The following is a 13223-nucleotide window of genomic DNA, read 5'->3' on the forward strand; positions in this document are numbered from 1 at the left end:
TGGTGGACCTCCCTCAGGTAGTACATACATGTCCATTCCTTGGTGTTCTTTACCCTGGTGTACCACCTTGACTTTTATCTTTCCGATGGGGTATACTCTTTGCCCCGTGTATGTCTGCAATACTATCTTCGTATTCCGTAGGGGAATATGTTTGAATAACCTTTTGTAATCTTGCTTATTCATGACCGTCAACGCCGATCCGGTGTCCAATTCCATCTTCACGTGGACTCCTGCTATCTGCAGTGTGGCCCAGATAGTTTGTCGGTCAGCTTCCTTACTCACATTGTGAATTCTCAGACTACCCAGTTCCTTGCTGTTGGAGTCTGAGTCCGAATTCTGTTCATCCGAACTCTTCTCAGCCACCTTATGTACCTTTCTGCACTTTTCCTGCGGTGACTTTTTGTTGCTGGTCTTCTTTCCTGACCGGCATACTTTAGCTATGTGACCAAGCTTGCCACATCTTCTACATTCCTGGTTTTTAAACCAGCATTGGTTCTGATCGTGTGTTGTCTTTCCACAACGATAACATTTCGTTGTACCCGAAGCCATTTGATCTACGCTGAGTACCGCTGCCTTCAGCTGCATTTCCGCAGTGCCCCTCGCTGCGGCTTCGTGCGATGCTGCAATAGAGACAGCCTTATCAAGTGTAAGATCATTCTCTTCAAGCAGCCGCTTTTGTGTTCCTTCTTTCAACAATCCACACACGAATTTGTCTCTCAGTGCCTCTGTCAGGCTTTCCCCAAACTGGCAGTATTTCGCTAGCTTACGCAGTTCAATTAAATACTCCGCGTTGTTTTCCTCTTTCAGTTGCGTTCTCGCATAAAATTTAAATCGTTCCGCTAACATCAGCGGTGTGGGGTGCAAATGATCCTTCAGGACAGCAACAATATTAGCGAAAGTCTGATCCGCCGGTTTAGCTGGTGATAGAAGATGCTTCAATAGCCCGTATGTCTTCGCACCCATTGAGTTTAGTAAGGTTAGTGCTTTATCTTCATTTGATATTTTATTTGCCTTACAATATATCTCTATGCGTTCTACATACGTGGCCCAATCTTCAACATCGGGATCGAAATCGTTGATGTTACCACGCTTAGGCATCCTCGCAATCTTCTTGAGAGACAAGAGAAATTTTTCTTTTATTTATTTATTTATTTATTTTCTTTTCAAAATGGCGGTTTCCTGCGCTCGTCTTCTTCCCCCGCCTCCGAAAATGGCGGCTTCCCGCGCTCGTCTTCTTCCCCCGCCTACGAAAATGGCGGCTTCCCGCGTTTGCCTTTCTCCCCCGCTGGCTGTAATGGCGATTGCCGTATTGCTGCGTTCGCCCTCCCCAGCGGTTTTCAAATCGTGCCTCCCAGCCCCTCTTGCAGTCCGGTCCTTTCCCCCCCCCGGCTGCGGCTGAGTTCTCCGCGTTTTTTTAATTTTCTTTCGCGCCTTACGCTGTCCCGGTCGCTGCGCCTCGCGGCCTCGGTAGCTGCCCAGCCTTTTTCACCGGTCGCGGTCGAGCTCTCTCTTGACGCTGTTGCGTCTCCCAGCCCGCTTGTAGCCCGGTCTCTCACATCGGCTGCGTTTGCATTCACCGCGGCTTCCGTGCCCTACGCTGCCCCAGTCTTAGCGCCTCTGGCCCCGACTTCTGTCCGGCTCTTTTCCCCGGCCGTGGTCGAGTTCTCCGCCCTTATATCCTCCGTTCTTCCCTCCCCTATTTCACAGCCAACGTGGCCGACTTGCTGCTCGTCGCTGATCGGCTTACCCACCACCGTGATAGAAGGGATGATCACTGCCTGTTGCTGATGGAAGGCTTCGTGTCAGAATTCTTCCTTTGCTCTGCAGACCCGAGTCTTCTCTCAGCAGAATGATGAGGGCGGATGCCTCTTCTCGACGCCCGTTAAACTGCCTTGGATGTATCTCTGCCGCAGGGTAAGATCGTACTCGTCGCCACTGTTAAGTCTGTGTGTTATATTGAGAATTACTACACAGACCACAAGAGTAAACTTTAACAGGTCTTTACTAGTCGAAGGTCAGGGCGGAACTGCCCAATAAATCATTACACAGCACTTATATACCGGTGTGGTCACCACCGGTATTACAGTATACAGCAGCCAAGATAAAGTAGTGCAACTCTTAAAATAGTTCTCTTAAAGGTGGAACGGTTCTCTTAAAGGTGGAACGGTTACATACACTACACTGGCAAGATCAGCATTTATTGCCCATCCCTAATTGCCCCTGAGAAGGTGCTGGTGAGCCGCCTTCTTGAACCGCTGCAGTCCCTGTGGTGAATCCTGCGTGAATACTCCTGGATTCTGCAATTCACTTCTGAATATCACTTCACCCCCACCCCTCCCCCCCAAACTAAAGGTAAGCTGAAGATCCACATCCCATTTTATCAAAGGTTAAACATCCTGGGATTTTCCACTTTCTCCACAGTTGCAAATACAAGGTTCGGTTTTCTACTTACTTGCAGAATGCTTTTTGAGGAACTCATAAAAAACATATTCAGTCACAGAACGTGAATAATGGTGACAGTGCTAAGGTAAACTCTATCCTTTTTAGGAGTCCTTGAGTTTACTATGCAAAACAGAATATTGCACTACCTGAGCTTACCTGATTCTCAAAATACCACTAAGCTAGAACCTACCTGAGAAACCACCCAACAAAGTGATGGACATTGATCTTCAGGAGACAACCCTCTGTGACAGAAAATTGTTTACAATCCTGACTTCTTGATCTGATGATTTTAACATAGACATAGACATAGAAGATAGGAGCAGGAGTAGGCCATTTGGCCCCTCGAGCCTGCTCCGCCATTCAATGCGATCATGGCTGATCACCCAAGTTCAGTACCCGGTCCCTGCTTTCTCCCCATACCCCTTGATCCCTTTAGCCTTAAGAAATATATCCAACTCCTTCTTGAATATATTTAATGTATTGGCCTCTACTGCCTCCTGTGGTAGAGAATTCCACAGGTTCACCACTGTCTGGGTGAAGAAATTCCTCCTCATTTCTGTCCTAAATGGCCTACCCCTTATCCTTAGACTGTGACCCCTGGTTCTGGACTCCCCGACCATCAGGAACATTCTTCCTGCATCTAGTAGTCCAGTTCTGTCAGAATTTTATAAGTTTCAATGAGATCCCCTCTCATTCTTCTAAACTCCAGCGAGTACAAGCCCAATCAACCCAATCTCTCCTCATACGTCATTCCTGCCATCCCAGGTATCAGCCTGGTGAATCTTCGCTGAGCTCCTTCCATGGCAAGAACATCCTTCCTCAGATAAGGCGACCAAAACTGCACACAATACTCAAGATGTGGTCTCGCCAAGGCCCTGTACAACTGCAGCAAGACATCCTTGTTCCTGTGCTCAAACCCTCTCGCTACGAAGGCCAAAATGCCATTTGCCTTCTTAACCGCCTGCTGCACCTGCATGCTTACCTTCAGCGACTGGTGCACAAGGACACCCAGGTCTCGTTGCACTTCCCCTTCTCCCAATCTATTGCCATTCAGATAATAATCTGCCTTCCTGTTTTTGCCACCAAAATGGATAACCTCGCATTTATCCACGTTATATATAGCTAGATGTCCATTTGGGCCTTTGTCCGTTTGATATAGCTGGATGTCCATTTGGGCCTTTGAAATGTAAGGTTCTTTAGCTAAAGATGATATTTTGGTTTAGTGATTAGTCTATCCAATCACAGCACACTGCACCGCACAAGCATCTCTGCAGTGGTACATTGGATTGCTCTGTAATAATGCTCAAGATTGTGGTTAACCATCTTGGTAAATGTATATTTTGTTCCCTTTGCAAAAATCCAGAAATAAAACCAAAAACTCTTACTTTTAAACACACATATTGTATGGCCCTGTTATTACAAGGCTACATCATAATTATGGATCAAGCAGGCCATTTGCTCCATCTTAATTTATCGATCAAAAAGTCCCCATCCCAATTGATTCTTTAATGATTCCAGGGTTTTTGTCTCCACTACTCTTTCTGGAAGTGTATTCCATATATTGATCCCTCTTTGTGTGAAGGAGAACTTCCTGATAACCGTTCTAAATGTACCTTTTACTAGTTTGAACCTGTGTCCCCTTCTCCTACTCACACAATTTAATTTAAGGTAATATTACAGATTTATCTTATCCAATCCATTAACTATCTTATACACTTCTATAAGATCACCCCTCAGATGCCTATGCTTCCGACATACTTAGACCTCGAACAATAGGGATCAGCCTTGTGGCTCTTCTCTGCACTGACTTCATTGCTTGAATGTCTCCCTTGTGTCTTGGTGACCAGAGCTGGACACAGTGCTCAAGGTGTGGTTTGACCAGAGGATTATCCAGTTTGGTCACAACTTCCTCTGACTTGAGTTCTAGTTCCAGCAATGTAGTTCAACATTGTATTGGCTTTGTTGATTGCTGTTCTACATTGGTTGGACATGTTGAGCTTTGAGTCTACTGAGACTCCTAGATCTCTTTCAACTTCCTCCCTAGCTATTTCAACATCATTCATGGATTATGTGTCTTGCTTATTTTTTCTTCTTATATATTACTATGGTTAGATTAGTAAAAATAGGCTCTGATAGCATCTATGCAACCTTCCGCAATCCTTCATAAATAACTGAAATATTTTTACACAAAGGTTGGAGAAATTCTTCCGTGTTTTCTTTTCACGTGCAAGCACACAATGACAAGGATTGTTATGTTAAATATATTTTACTTATACATTGAAAACAATCATCCCTACAATTAGATCATCTCATACTCATTCTGAACTTCTGACTCATGTTTCAATTACGTTCACAGACCTGCAGATCTGGTTTATAAAAAAAATCTTCAGCTTACTTTTTGTAGACCACCACATCATGAAACATTTTCCATTCCATTTGTAGATGATAAATTCCTACCAACAACACTCTTGCAATTGTTTTTTAACCTGGACCTAATAACAACCTGCACGATAAGTTAAAATTCTCATACCGTTTGTTAAAACAATACTTAATTTGATCCTAAATTATGGCCCTCTCATGGCATAACTCACATTTAGTCAGAGGAGATGGTAGAAGTTTGCCATGAGTGACAGTGGGGGGTCAGTTAAACTTTTGGCGATAGTGTAATATGAGCGCTGTAGAAGTGCCTTACTTCTTAGCTCTGGGTAATGACTCAATACACTCTTGGATTCGTCAGATGGACAGGCCTTTTATTTTCTCTTGCAAGGGGAATCAGCACCTCTACTCAAGGGGTGAGGCTACTATTCCAATGATACAGCGTAAGCGTTCCATATTTATACAGTGTAACAAACAAGTTTGATTGACATTCCTTTGTTCCTCTATCAGGATACATATTAGATTAATCATCAGGTCTTATGACGTATTGACAGAAGGATCCTGGACACATAAGTCAACCGTTAATCTATAACAGGGCATGAATTGTGTAACCGGAGGTCCTCTTTAATCTTAATCATGTATTGGGAGGGTAGGTTTGCTTACAGTCACGAGTTGTCAGGTCAGTGGTTACTTCAAAGGAACCCATTGTTTCACTTCTACATTCTCATTAAGTGGGCAGACATCTGTTCTTGGCTGTAATCTAAGTACGTGCAATAGTTCTAGTTACACATCGACACTTGCCCAGTGTCAAGTCTGAAAACTTTTACCCAGCAAGCACTTGAAATTAACCCCTTGTATCATGTAGATTTCCTCATTCCCCCCTTTTGTCCTTTCTAAGGACAATCCATTTCGCTAAGTTTAAGAAACTCTGCATCAAAGGTCTCACCCTTAATATCCTCATATTCAGACATCATTGGTACTGGAGGAGTTGACGTTAATAAGGAAAGGACTTTTGTACACAATAATTTTAAACAACCAATCAATAAACTAATTAAAATTATTATCATCACAATTGCGATTAAGGCTTCCAAAATTTGCTTTCCTAGTGCTCCTCCCCATCCTGAAATCCAATCCCACATGGACCATGGTTCAGGTTGACGTAGTTTCTCTACAGCCTCCTTTATGTGGTTTACCAGGTTGGTGATATTTTCTGAGCTATCTGGAATATAGGTGCAACATTCGGTTTTTATGATTGCACATGTGCCCCCTTCTTTTGCCAACAAATAGTCCAGAGCCATGCGGTTTTGTAAAGCAACAGTGCGCAAAGCCACCATTTCTGCGTTTACATCACTAAGAGCATCAGCAGTATCATTGGCTATTTGTTCCAACACTGCTGCCATGTTTATAGATTCTCTTGCTAACTTCCCTGTTCCATACCAGGGAAATGCTATAGCAAAGAACCTTTCAGTTTCTGTAATGGCTCATTTTGCTCGTGTCCCAGGGTGGCTATCCAAAGATGAAATATAATGTATATAGGGCACTACATATCCCAAATAACATGACCCAGTCCAATTTTGTGGTAACCAAGGGTATGCTCTATGCCCACAGATGAAATAGGTGTTATTATAGGCTTCAAATTTGTTCCATATCTGGTGCATCATTCCTATTCCTTGTTCTCCTTTCCAGATTTTTTTACTAGTCAAATTTTGTACTGTGGACAGGTTCCAACATCCCCAATAGGGCCATTCGACTGCACCCGGTGGTTTAGTAGTAGTTTTAGTCAAAGTGTAGTTACATTTGCACTCACTCCATCCAACCATCAATCCTTCTCCATTGTCGTTTACCAGACAGACTTCTCGGCCTAGAAATTGAGTGGGCTTAGTGCCCAATTAGTGGCGCTAGAGGGCCTTGCGCCGGACTTATAGCCGTTTTGCAAATTGACTTGGGCCTTACCATCGGCGTTAGCCGGTAGCGCTGCGCCGGCACCGATGACGTCATCGGTGTGCGCAGCGTCCCGGTTGCCGTGGTAACCCGGCCCCAAGCCCAAATTCAGTTGCGCCCGCCTCGCCCGTGGCAGGCGCAACTAACGAATGTGAAAAGTGTTCTTACACGCCTTTGCGCCGGCGCATAAAGGTGGAGCGGCGGCCGGCCGCGTTCCCGGCGGCCGCCTGCCCGCACCTCCCTTCCCGGACTCCTGCATCACCCCCCCCCGCGGCCCTGATGAGTGTGTGCTGCGAGCCCAGCACTTCCCCGAGGTGCCGGGCTCAGATGTCGGGGGAATCCGCCGGACAGTTGTCGGCTGCAGGCAGCTCCTCCTTAACAGAAGGAGGAGGCCTGCAGTTCCCCAGCCTGCCGCACCGCATCGGGTGCCGCAGCGGGGGATTAGCGCCGGGAAACCCAATTCAACGGCCGTTTTCAGGCGCTAAAACCCTCCTTTAGCGCCCGCCGCCCTCTGGGGCCGGCGCAACCGAATTTTCGTCGGGCGCTGCCGCATTAACGCTGGCGCAAAATTTCTGGCGCTACAGCCCTGGCGAGCCCACAACCCAATTTCTAGGCCCTCCTTTTGTATTATTTACGGTTCCCATTGACGTCACTAATAGACTCTCTGGATTCCTTTGATTATCATATTGGGGATGAAACCATCCTTCGAATTTCGTTAGGTTATATCCTGCTCCCTTCCACTCATCTTCTAGTTGTTCTGGATCTGTCTTATTAAGTTTTCTTTTCTGAGTGGCTAATGTTGAAATAAAGGGCTCTGTAACTGGATTGTTACAAAACATTGGCCTGGCCGTCAGGGCCAGTCCTCCCTTTGGATTACCACTGCAGATAACTCCTTCATTCGCAATTCTTTCACTTGGTGACACAGTATCGGGGCATATAACCCATAGCTTATCAAGCTTCTGTCCACTATCTTCTTCTACTATCTTATTCTGCCTAATCCTAAGACTCAGGGGTTGATACGGGGGTACCTGCATAGTGTGATCCTGAAGCTGAACCTTCATAGTCTCGTTATAGCATATAATATAAAAGAAATCACTGTTTAAAAGTACACATTCTTCTATGCATGGTTTGCCCTTCAGGGGATCTGGGTAAATCAATATGGCAGTTTCAATTATCGTTAACAAAGGGAACAGTCTTATTAGAGTCCAAATCCAGTTCATCTTGGCAGTGTATCGTCTTCAACTGATGCCTTCTTGCAATGGGACGTGTGTATCCATGTTGGTCGCTCCTTTACTTTTACAGCGGTGTTTGTGGTCAGGAGTACTTGGAAGGGTCCCTCAAATCTGGGTTGAAGGCCATTCTTTCGCTTGAAGATTTTTATGTAGACCTTATCTCCTGGCTCGAAAGTATGGCACTTTCCTTCAGCGGGATCGACCTGGGCTTCCTTCACCTGTTGATGGAAGCTAGAAATGCATTTGGTTAGTGCAATGCAATAACTCAACATATCTTTCTCCATTTTATGAATGCCCATTTGTTTAGCTGTTAAAGGTGCCGAAAAGGGCAATCTCTGTGGTCTTCCCATGACGATCTCGTAAGGCGACAATCCTGTAGTTCTGTTGGTAGCAGACCGCATTATCATTAAAGCTATGGGCAACAAATCAACCCATTTAAGTCCAGTTTCTTTACACAGTTTTGCAAGCTTGTTTTTCAGCATCCCGTTATATCTTTCCACTAGTCCAGCCGACTGTGGATGATAACTGCAATGGAGGTGCTGGTTAATCTGTAAGGCTTTGCATAGTTCCTTAATCACTGTTCCCGTAAAATGGGACCCATTGTCACTTGACAGTTTTGCTGGTATCCCAAAGCGAGGCACAATGTCCTTCAATAAACATTTAGCAACAGTGGTGGCGTCACTCTTTCTACAAGGAAACGCTTCAATCCATCTTGAAAACATATCAACAATAACTAATACATATTTAAAGCTCATGCACACAGGTAGTTCAATAAAATCCATTTGAAAGTGTACAAAAGGACCCATGGGGTTTGGATGGGATGCGGGCTGTACCTTCTTTATTTTTTTTTTTGCATTCATGGTCTGGCAGATAATACAATTTTCACAAATTTGTTTTGCCAATTTTGAGATTCCTGGTGCATACCAGGTCTTAAGGATATAGTCCGCCATCCCCCCTTTGCCCGCATGGGTGAATTTATGAACACATCGGGCAATTGGTGATAGTAATGATTTGGGTGCCACCATGCGGCCGTCATGATGGACCCATAAGCCGTCAGTGTTTTTAAAACAATGATTAACAACCCATTCCTTTACTTCATCAGAACTGGCCCTATCTTGATGGGTCAGCACATCATCTAAGGACGGGGGCTGCGGTATCTCTGGCTTTTCCCTAACAGGGAAGGCTGAAACTTGTCATTCAGTACTTGATATAGCTACTGACTTAGCAGCGCTATCTGCAGCAGCGTTTCCAAGCGCAACCTTGTCCAAATGCCCCGTGTGCGCTTGGCACTTAATAATTGCAATCTGTTTACGTCTCTGAATAGCTAGTAAAAGATTTTTCACTTCTTGTGCATTTTTAATCTGGGTTCCCGAGGAAGTCAGGTAACCGCGAATTTTCCAAATTTGTCATGCTCATGTATTCATTGTCTACAATAGCCAGTCATTCCTAGAAAATGCTTCATTGCTCTTTTAGTTTTTGGCAACGATGTGTTGCAAACAACCTTTATTCTATCCGGCGTTAACTCCCTGTTTTAACAATGATTCCATCACTGGCTCAATTCCTTTTTCTGCTTTCTCTGACAATGGATACTGTGACCTTTTGGGTAATGGTGCAGCTGGATTAATTGTAACTTTATAGGGCTGTGCAGTCTAATAGTTAGGAGGTATTTTAAATCTTGTCCTGTTTTGTCATAGCAGGCCGTGCAGTGCAATTTTGAATGCCATTTCCCTAGTTTCAGGGATTCCTGGTATTGTTTTATGGAGCTTGTCCCCACGCTCCTAACAGACTGACAAGTTTGGGACTCAAACTTGGGTCGGCAATTTCCCATGCGTAAAGAACAGGGTGTTTTATTTCTGTTACTGGGTACGCATATGCCTTATCTACTTGGATTTCTACCGTTACTCCTGATGGGGAGCAAATGATTGTAGCATTCATTTTGCACAGCAAGTCTCTTCCACATAAATTCATAGAGACATCTCCTGATAACAGAAAGGAGTGTTCTTCCTCAAATTCTTCTACTTTTACTGTGGGGGGAGTTGATTGATTCAAGCATTGTAGTATTCCAGCCAATCCAGCTATCGGGGTCTTTTTCCCATTAATAGGCATTCCTTCAGAATATCCTTTCCCTAACACCGAAAAGGTTGCTCCTGTATCTACTAAAATGACATAGGTCTCCCAGCTATTTGCATTTTAATTTCAGGTTTGCTGCGTGAATTTAAAGAAACAACGGGCATTTGGTGGTCTGTGGCGCCTGGGGCTGCTGGTGTCAGTCAGTAATTCTGATCTCTATTTCTCCTAAATCCCTGTCCGTTTGTAGGGTAACCTCCTGACTGGTCCGAAAAAGGGTTATGGACAGTGAAATTAGGACCTTTATTCTCTAACGGAGGTCCATTATTGGAGGTTTGGTTCTGACGATTTTTCGCAGGGCATTGGTTTGCCCAATGTCCGGGTTGTCCGCAATTGTAACAATTACCAGATCGTCCATACCCTCTTACTCTACCACGTCTTCCTCTATATTCCCCTCTATTCATCCTTCTATAGTTACCTTGTTATCCTACCATAATAGAGGAGAAAGGTGTTTCTTCGGGGTAATTATTTTTTTTTTCCTGACTCAACAAACATAGAAGCAGTCTTTTTATCTGGCTGTTCTCTATTTCTCTCTTGCCCGTTAAACATTCCTCGAGGCAAGTAATTCTTTCTATGTTAAATGAACCATCTGAGGGAAAGGGTCTAGTCTTATTTACAGTCCATTTGGACCAATTTGGTAGGTGATCAATGGATGATTGACCAGTTCTTTAACATAAAGGCTGCTGGCATGCCTTTCTCGGGTGGCTTACTGGTGCTAGCACCCATTTTAGCAGCTTAAATGGTTCACTTAAAACAATCTAAACTCCCGTGACAATCCGTGATCTGCGTTGTACGCGCCTACAGATCAGATTAATAAACTATACATACGTATAAAACTCAAGGGTTCTCAACCCTCGTGGAAGGTATTTCTAACTGGGGAAAATACTGAATCCACAATAGCTTAGTGGATCATGTAAAAGACATCACTATTTTCTCAATAATACATTCCGCCGCGGGACTCACTTCCCCGGCTTGGGTCTTTTCCAACCCCTTCTGCAGTTTTTTTTTCAGCTTAAATATTTTAGTTAAAACATACAACAATTCCGTAACACTCTATGATCTGCGTGGGACGCCTCTACAGATCAGACATGACTAAACATTAATACATATAACAATAAACAATAAACAATACACTTGTTAAACAATAACCAAAGTGTTACTAAATCCCCAACCTATGCAGCCTTACTGGACAAAGTTGCAAAGTTGATTGATAATAACAAGTAGTTAAATACTCACTCTCATAAACATTAAACATTGACACTGTGTTTCAGACAATCGCCCACTCTTCTCTCCTTTTACCCTATTCCCTTTAGCCAAATCTTTAGCAAAAAGGGCCTTCAATTTGTCCCAGCTAACTTCACCCACTCGCTCTCCCTCTACCCTACTCCCTTTAGCCAAATCTTTGGCAAAAAGGGCCTTCAATTTGTCCCAACTAACTTCAAGCTGGAACCTTGCTAGTTCAATTTCCAGTAAATCGCTAGCTCCTTAGTTAATCAAATTCCTGACTTAACCTTCTCTCTCAGCAAGCTGGAACCTTGCTAGTTCAATTTCCAATAAATCGCTAGCTCCTTAGTTAATCAAATTCCTGACTTAACCTTCTCTCTCTGGTACCTTTATACAGTCCTTTTCTGCACGATCCTGTTCGCGGGGCGTCAGCGCCTCATGGCTGGTCCTCTGTTCCATTTCTGAAAGGGAAGCAGTCACAACGGCAGTTTAACCTCCGAACCTTGTGAGTCAATTACCCGATGGCAGTACTGTCCAATGGAATAAACAGACTATGCGCAGCTATGCTTCTGGCAGGGAAAGTCCCAAAAATGTGGCAAAACACCACCTTCGGCCGATGGGATTTTTCCTAACTGAGCAACGTACTCGGCGTCTGTTAACTCACCAATTGGTACAGCAAGCCATCTCGGTGGAACCTCCAAATTGTAGAAGTGCCTTACTTCTTAGCTCTGGGTAATGACTCAATACACTCTTGGATTCGTCAGATGGACAGGCCTTTTATTTTCTCTTGCAAGAGGAATCAGCACCTCTACTCAAGGGGTGAGGCTACTATTCCAATGATACAGCGTAAGCGTTCCATATTTATACAGTGTAACAAACAAGTTTGATTGACATTCCTTTGTTCCTCTATCAGGATACATATTAGATTAATCATCAGGTCTTATGACGTATTGACAGAAGGATCCTGGACACATAAGTCAACCGTTAATCTATAACAGGGCATGAATTGTGTAACCGGAAGTCCTCTTTAATCTTAATCATGTATTGGGAGGGTAGGTTTGCTTACGGTCACGAGTTGTCAGGTCAGTGGTTACTTCAAAGGAACCCATTGTTTCACTTCTACATTCTCATTAAGTGGGCAGACATCTGTTCTTGGCTGTAATCTAAGTACGTGCAATAGTTCTAGTTACACATCGACACTTGCCCAGTGTCAAGTCTGAAAACTTTTACCCAGCAAGCACTTGAAATTAACCCCTTGTATCATGTAGATTTCCTCAGCGCTATCGGATCGGCCGCTCGTTCTACTTTCCAGGAAAATCGGGGGAGGTGTATAAAGGGCTTCCGATCCTAAATTGCTCATTTTACACCATTACCAAAAGTCCAAATTAGCCCCACTGAAGAAAGTGAAAATTGATTCTTGGGAAATTTAGCCTCTCTGAATAAACGGACAATGGTCAACTATTTTTTGATTAGACCATTCAGTATAAGTGGAAGGAGGTGAATAGTTTTTTGATTGCTTCCTGGAAAAAGTGAATTAGTCCAAAAAGCAAGACAGATGTCTTTGTGCGACAAACTCAATTAAAATATATTGTTAGCTATCTGCATTTCCTATCTGATAAGTCACGCTTCCTTTGTTACACTTCAGGTGTCACACTTTGGGATCACTTATTTATTGGCATAAATGTCATATTCATAAAAGAGGAATAAATCAGAGCACAACAGGTAGGGAATGTACAAATCATAGGTGAACAAATGATTAGAAACCTACCATTGAGGAAGTACTAAGCACATATGAAAACAATGATCAAGAATGAGCAGCAAGGATGGCTTCAAAACATTCTAAACTTAGCTTGGGGTCCCAGCTTGAATTTTCCCCCAAGT

Source organism: Somniosus microcephalus, chromosome 21 (genome assembly GCF_052327205.1).
Source record: "Somniosus microcephalus isolate GS21.2 chromosome 21, FLI_Smic_1.0, whole genome shotgun sequence".
In the NCBI taxonomy this organism is placed as follows: domain Eukaryota; kingdom Metazoa; phylum Chordata; class Chondrichthyes; order Squaliformes; family Somniosidae; genus Somniosus; species Somniosus microcephalus.